We start from the raw sequence: 7721 nt of genomic DNA on the forward strand, positions 1-7721 counted from the left end.
ATGGCGGGAGCAGTAATACTCTCAAGTGGAATATTCTGATGGCCGTTTCTTCCTGTTAAAATTGAGTTTTTCCTCTCCACTGTCGCTACAAGCATGCATAGTGTGAGGGAATGCCTTCAAGTCAATGAGCTGATGGAATCAACTGGTTTTCCTTAGATAGAAATCTTTGAATCAATTTGACTGATGATTGTCAAATTGACCTTGATATGACATGTCTTGTAAATTGGCGCTATATAAATAAACTGAACTGAATTGAATTATGCACATCAATACACTCAGAGCATTCAGCTCGGCAAAGAACTCATGCTCTTCAACACTGGGTTAGGGTGTTTACCTTTGCACAGGTAAACAGCACATTTCTTCTTCTACGCTTGCATTATCGGCAGAGCAGGCGCTGAATGCGCACTTTCGTCTGGTTTGGTCTGCCGCGGTTTCCGTAGTTCCGTAGACTCGTGAACGCGCTTTTAGGAAATCCTATACACTACTGTTTATGCTCTAAAAACATTCTAAATGACTTCGTTTCGAGTAAATTATGGACGCTACCCACTCAGGACACTTGGAATACATTGGACGAGCAGTATGGAGGAATATTGACACGTTTTTTGTGGACTTTTATGGACCTTTCTGCCTCGGGCACCATAGACCTCCATTATTTGAATGTCAGCAGACAGCAAGAAGCCTCCCAGATCTCCAGATGCATTTGAGATATCAAAAAAGTACTCCAGAGTGTTGTTCAGCATGGGGGTGAGTAGAAAATGAAGGCTAATCATGTTTTGGGTGTACCATTCCTTTAAAGGTGATAAGTACAGAATTCATGCTCTTTTCAAAACTAGATTTTGTTATATGGGATAAAGAGAATATGACGTAATGACGTAAAATCAAGGGCCAAATGTAGAAAAAAAAAACTGCATCTCCCTTTAAGCAGTCACTGGCAGTCTAGGTGGCATGTGGGCAATGAAATGGAATAATGTAAACAGATGCAAAACCCTTCATGCACCGCAACATATATTTGCAAAATATTCTAACATAAATTTGTCAAATATAAGAGGAACATCCTAGTTTGGTTTAAAGAAAACATTTTAGTTTTATTATAATTAAGCTTGCTGCAAGGATTACACAGTTTGAAGAAATATTAAATTAGACCACATGTCAAGGTCACAAGGATGTGAATGACAAGGAAGGGCTATATATACTGCATGCATCATTTAGGTAGTTAACATTGTATCACATCCGGAGCCCTTTGAGTAATTTACTATCACAGGGAGGTGCTTCAGCAGAGAAAGTGTTGGGGCCGCACGCTGAATTTAGGAGCCGGTATCACAGATTAGAAGTCCGAGCCTGCCTGGCCACCCTGCCCGGCTACCCTTATTATTATTTTCTGGCTACGGCCCTGACTGGTCGGTATATTCATTCTGTAGACTGAAGGTTGAGATGTATCAGTGTTTACTTAAAAAAATTATGCAAATTCTTTACATAGAATGTTAAACCGAGTTGCTGTCATGAGTTTTGAGGGGTGATGGGGACATGGTGGGATGGGATGGGTAGGGGCTTTAAACCAAGCCAACTGCACATTGAGCAACATTAAGGGCGTCTCCGTTGCTGGTTTAAAAGTAACAAACACAACAATTACGAGCTTTAAAAGATCAACCTCAGAGTCAAAATCAAAGATAGGATTCCTGCTGGTGACAGTCACCTCCGCGCGCGTCGCACGGGCCAAAACACACTAACACACCCTTCCAAGAGGAAGCACGCGCCACTGTCCCACCAAAGAAGAACCGCAACAGGAAACAGCCGCTCCGCCTGGTTCCCAGGTTCTCCTGCCTTTACCAGGCGCAGCAGCATTGATCCTCAGTTTGCCGTCTGACCGTCGGAGAGTTTGGAGCTGAGCCGCAACAGAGCGCAGAAAACCAGGTGAAGGTCTCTTTATTACTCTGCTTATTTAAATCAATAGAAGCGCTAAATGTGTTCGAATGACTGGTACGCAAAGTTTGAAAACTTTTGAAAGAGTTTTTTAAATGATTTGGTATCAGAATTAGTTTTTTGTGCTGCGGGTAGCCTGGCTGTCTGTATAAAAACATTATCTGTGCCATCACTCTTATTATGATAAAGTTAAATTAGGGAAAGTGCTTGGTAAATCCACAGAAAGCATTTTTTAAGCGTATGTTTTATAAATCCGCGGTCAATCAGCACATTTAATTTTAAAGCATCATGTGCCAAGTGTTCATGTTTTCTGATTTAACATTTTTATTTTCATCGACATGCATACATACATTTCAAAGGGAGTCTGTACCACAAAGTTTTCTACTAAACCGACTGTTCTTACCTTCAGACTAGGTAAATATTAGAGAATTTCCAACAAGTCTGGAACATCTTGTATGAATGTTTTGGTTCTTGATGGAAAATTTGATACTGCTCACAAAATGACCTATTCTGTTTATTTTTCTGAGCCTTATTCACAAGGAACTACTTATCTAGATGTTTCCATCACCTTGTTATGCTGTGAGCATGCAGGGGCGGACTCAGGAGCAGAGGTGTCAAGTAACGAAATACAAATACTTCGTTATTGTACTTAAGTACACTTTTTAGGTATCTATACTTTACTCCATTAGCCTACTTATTTTTCTTCCTACTTTTTACTTCTACTCATTACATTTTCACACGAGTATCTGTACTTTCTATTCCTTAGATTTTTTTAAAACAAACGTTACTTGTTACTCTTGGCTTCGGTTTAATGCAGAGGTCACAGATTAGTGGACCGCGGTCCGGTGTTATGCCGAAAAGTGCATGTCTGCTGCGCCTCACTCTGTTAAACTGCATATCGGCGAGGAAAACGGATTAAAATATGACGAATGGAGCTATTTGTTGTTATATTATTGATATAAAAACGTTTAAATATCCATCCCTTGGGAAATCGTGGTTATTTGGCAGATTTACAAAAGTACGGGTGTTATGAACAACATTCAATCCAAAGATGTTGTCAGAGGTACGGCTGATTTATTTGTTGTAGACTCTTGTTATTCACACACAACAATAAACAGTGATAGCCGACGGGAGTTTGGAAACTGCAAGGCTTTGTCTTAAGCGGAAAATCAAACGCGCATCTACACAGCACAGCATTCACAGACCAGTGTGATGCATTAACGAGCGTCAGATAGCTATGGTGCATTCAGGAGCATTGGACATTTCATACTCACAAGCAAAAAGACAAACGGAACAGAACTTAACTCATGCAATAATGTATTTATTCAGAAACAGTGTGGGCTTTCTTGCAATGCCAAAAGCTCTATAATTGTATTTCTGTTATTTTTGATAATAATAATAATAATAATAATAATAATAATAATAATAATAATAATAATAATAATGCACATCTGCACCTGTCATCTCAAGTTTTTTATTCTAAAAAATCTATAATATTACAGCAGCAAATTATCAAAGTTTTTCAAAAGCCTGTTTAAAAGCTCCAAATAAGGCTTCAGATCAGACAGCAACAATTACGCTGTCATTGTTTTGCAGGGCAGAATTTGCATTTGCCGACCCTTATCCTTTAACTACTGATGGATATACAGGAATACAGTCATACAAGTATCAACTCCTCTGAGATAGCACAGGATGTAATTTTTGGCCAATTTCTATTTTTTTTTTTTTTTTTTATTTAATGTATAAATGAATTCATAAATACCTAATTTAATTTCAGTGTTAAATTCTATTTAAAGTAACAGATCATTAAAAATGTATCCGGAAATTTAGTGGTTGATGATTTTCTTTATTCAGACTCCACTGATTTTTAATTGGTTACCTCTGGTTTAATGTTTAAAATATTTATTTTACGTCATGTGCGCCATCCAATGCAGATCATTGGCGCCATCCACATCTAGTGAAAACTAGTGTAATTGGATGAGTCAAATAAAGCAAACACTCATTGGTTAGCTAAAGGAAATCATCAGAAGCAAGCAGGTGTTCTTCAAACTGCAAACGTGAATTGTCTATGCCATGCTACAATGTCGAATTCAGAAAAAGATGTTGAAATGTCTCAAAGGTGGGACACAGGCGAGAGCGTATCGGGAGAGGAAGACCAACAAGACCTCCATCATGCTTGGCCCTATCTCAGAGAATTTTTCGAAATAGTCAAAAAATGTAGCTTTCAATTCACATAGTGGCATCTGGCTGCGTTTTTTTTTTTTTTTTTTTTAAGGTCACTTTATACTTTTATACTTTAAGTACTTTTTGGAGCACATACTTTTTCACTTTTACTTGAGTAAAGAGGTCAAGTTGGTACTTCAACTTTTACCAGAGTTTTTTTAAACTGCTGTATCTATAATTCTACTTCAGTTACAAATGTTTGTACTTTTGACACCACTGCTCAGGAGAGTACATCTGTGGGGCACGGCATTGTGCATTGTTCTTTCTCTGAGTGAGAACGTGATGGAGAGAGAGAATATGCTCAATTTATTAAAACCATTTTCAACAATGAAAGTAAATGTAAGAAATTAAATTCAAAGTTTGTACTATCTAAGTATTTCATGTGGATGGTGGTCATTGTATGTGTGCATCGTCCCTTAAAGGTTTTCAGGGTGTTTCTATGTAAAAATGCTTCCCTGGGAACAGGAACCTCAGCAGGAAGCACCACAGATAATTTTACACCACAAGGTTCCTGCAGATTGGTTTGTGCTATCTCCAGGTTGTAGGGCAGGCATCCCCAAAGTCGGTCCGGTAGGGCCGCTGTCTTGCAGGTTTTAGAGGTTTCTCTGCTTTAGTACAGCTGATTCTGATGATTGCAGTTCAGCAAACGCCTGTTGATCAGCTATCAATGAAAATCAGCAGTGCTAAAGCAGGGTAACCTCTAAAACCTGCAGGACTGCGGCCCAGGAGAGGAGTCCAGGTTGGCAGAAGCTTGGTTTGGTGTAGAAGGCTTATAGACGTACATGTTTGAATCCCCCCCCAGTTCTGTTAGCTCTACGCCTGCTGAAGACACAGACGTCCATCCCTATGAACACTGGGACGGAACTCAATGGGAAAGGAAATGATTCTTATTTCAACCGTTGCATATATTAACACGGTGTGAGAACATACATCGTGAGCTGTGAACTTTAGAACCCTGCAGTTTCATCATACAGTTTGAGCTCTACCTGCATGTAACGATTGAAAATATTGCACACTTTATGGCTGGCTTTACTTGACAGCTCTGCTCACGATTGTTAAGCTGTCACACTTCTCTCTCTTATTGTCTCTGGCAGCAGGTACCTTCGCTAATACTAGCTGACATGATAAAGTAGATATAACTTGCCCTAACATTCATTAAAGCCTCAGCCGTACACCGATCTGTGGTCCACTCTGGCCTTTTGACTCAATTTCCTGTTTGCTACTTATGACAACAATATGCTTTGTATGACCTCATTAAACAATATATAAATAATTCACACTTCACTGACTTTTTTTAGGTTTGCTCACATTTCTCATCACATTTGGATGGAAACACTAAAAAGCTAAACCAATTACTATTTCTAGGAGAAACACAGGACTTAACCAGTGAAAATAAGGCCAAACTATGAAAGTGCAGTTCACTATTTCTCAGCTCCTTGACAAAATAATGAGCTTCTTACACATTACACTAAATTCAAGATTAAATTAAATGTTTTGTCTGTCTATCTGTTGTATCCAGAACTCCTGAAGTGGAAAAGTTTTAGTTTCACCTGGTTAAATAATAATTAAAAAAAAAATCTTCTTTTAGAAACCTTTTGCTATCTGACTGTTAATCGATTAATCTAAAGAATAATTGACATATTAATTGATTTGCAAAATAATCGTTAGTTCCAGCCCTAGTTTTTGTTGCACTTAATGGTATGAGGTGCTTAAATATATGCTGAAAATCTTGTGATATACTTTTTAGTCACTATATAGTTTATAAAGTATAATTCACTGCTACAAGAACTACTTGAGAGAGACCTGATAGTAGGAGTTACCTAACCTGAAATGATTGTAATCACTATCAGAAAAAAAAAATAAAAAATTAGGACATCCCTTTTTATTTGGTACTGTATAATTAACTCTGTCTTGCTATGTTAGACCTGTGTAACACATGTTTCTTAAGCAGAAAAATGTGCAGCTGAGTCCTGCTGATTAGCTATTATCAGGGGTAAGCTCTTTGAACAAAACAAGCACACCCTGAAATGGTCCGTGACCTCAGACAATAGCTCTCACTGTGTTGGATGGGACTGTTACAAAGTTCAATTCAATTCAGTTTATTTCTATAGCGCCAGTTCACAACACATGTCATCTCAAGGCACTTTACAGTTCACCAGATTATACAGTAAGATCGATTCAAAGTTTTTTATCTAAGGAAAAACCAGTTGATTGCAGCGACTCATTGACTCAAAGGAAACCCCTTATACGAACCATGCTTGTAGCGAGGTGTGGATACTTCTTTAAAAAAAAAAAAAAGGATGCAACTGAGAAAAGATCTGAAGGAATCGATTTCACTCTAATGCACAGCAAGCAGTAAAATAGGATATATGTGCAAAAGTCCCTTGACTTTAGAGCAGCTTTATAGTTATAAGTGAAAGCTTAACATAGTTGACAAGGAGCAGAAATTGTTTGTAAGTCTGAGCGGAGACCAGCACAGAATTGGTGTTAGAACATAAAGCATTTTGCTATTAAATCAAGAAAAGTGCTCACTTACATTCTACAAATAACTCTCAAACTGTAGGTGTAACATGTTGAAAGCAAATTTAAAACATGGTGATGTTTTAATTATTGTTTGCAATAAAACATTTAAAATCAGATATGCAGCCAAGAAATCTAAAAACCAACAAACAAAAATAGAAATATATAGGGCCAACCCTGAAATTCAGTTAAGTTAAAGCCGTAGGGAAGTGGGTGTTCCAACTGTTGCAATTCCAAATTCTCCCGCGCGGTGCCCGACTTTACACAAGTGACTAAAGTGCAGTGGTGTCAAAAGTACACACATTTGTTACTTAAGTAGAAGTATAGATACTGCAGTTTAAAAACACTCTGGTAAAAGTTCAAGTATCAACTTGACCTCTTTACTCAAGTAAAAGTGAAAAAGTATGTGCTCCAGAAACTACTTAAAGTATAAAAGTATAAAGTAACCTTTAAGAAAAAGGCCAGATGCCACTATATGAATTGACAGCTCAATTTTTCGTCTATTTCAAAAAATTCTTTGAGATAGGGCCAAGGATGAGGAAGGTCTTGTTGGTCTCTGTCTCCATCTCCCGATTCGCTCTCGCCTGTGTCCGACCTTTCAGACATTTAGACATGTTTTTCTGAATCCGACATTTTAGCATGGCATAGACAATTCACGTTTACAGTTTGAAGAACACCTGCTTGCTTCTGATGGTTTCCTTTAGCTAACCAATGAGTGTTTGCGTTATACGACTCATCCAATTACACTAGTTTTCACTAGATATGGATGGCACCAATGATCTGCATTGGATGGCGCACATGGCATGAAATATATATTTAGAAACATTAAACCATGGGTAACTAATAAAAAATCAGTGGGGTCCGAATAAAGAAAATCAACCAGTAAATGTCAGGAGACATTTTTAATGATCCGTTACTTTAAACAGAATTTAACACTCAAATAAAATGACGTATTTATGCATTCATGTTACACTGAATTAAAAAAAAAAAAAGATGAAAAAATAAAAATAGAAATTGCCAAATATTGCATCCTGTTCTATCTGAGAGGAGTTTACACT

General features: G+C 37.7%; 1 protein-coding gene across 1 annotated transcript in view; it reads left to right on the forward strand.

Moving 5' to 3' along the window:
- The first annotated feature begins 1653 nt into the window (after positions 1 to 1653).
- Positions 1654 to 7721, forward strand: part of LOC107090579 (hyaluronan and proteoglycan link protein 1-like) — a 51790-nt gene continuing 45722 nt past the window's right edge. The window contains exon 1 of the mRNA XM_015384037.1: positions 1654 to 1911. The gene's annotated coding sequence lies outside the window, so the exon portion shown is untranslated. The remainder of the gene's footprint in view (positions 1912 to 7721) is intronic.

This window comes from Cyprinodon variegatus, unplaced genomic scaffold, assembly GCF_000732505.1.
Source record: "Cyprinodon variegatus isolate N-32 unplaced genomic scaffold, C_variegatus-1.0 Scaffold300, whole genome shotgun sequence".
Taxonomy (NCBI): Eukaryota; Metazoa; Chordata; class Actinopteri; order Cyprinodontiformes; family Cyprinodontidae; genus Cyprinodon; species Cyprinodon variegatus.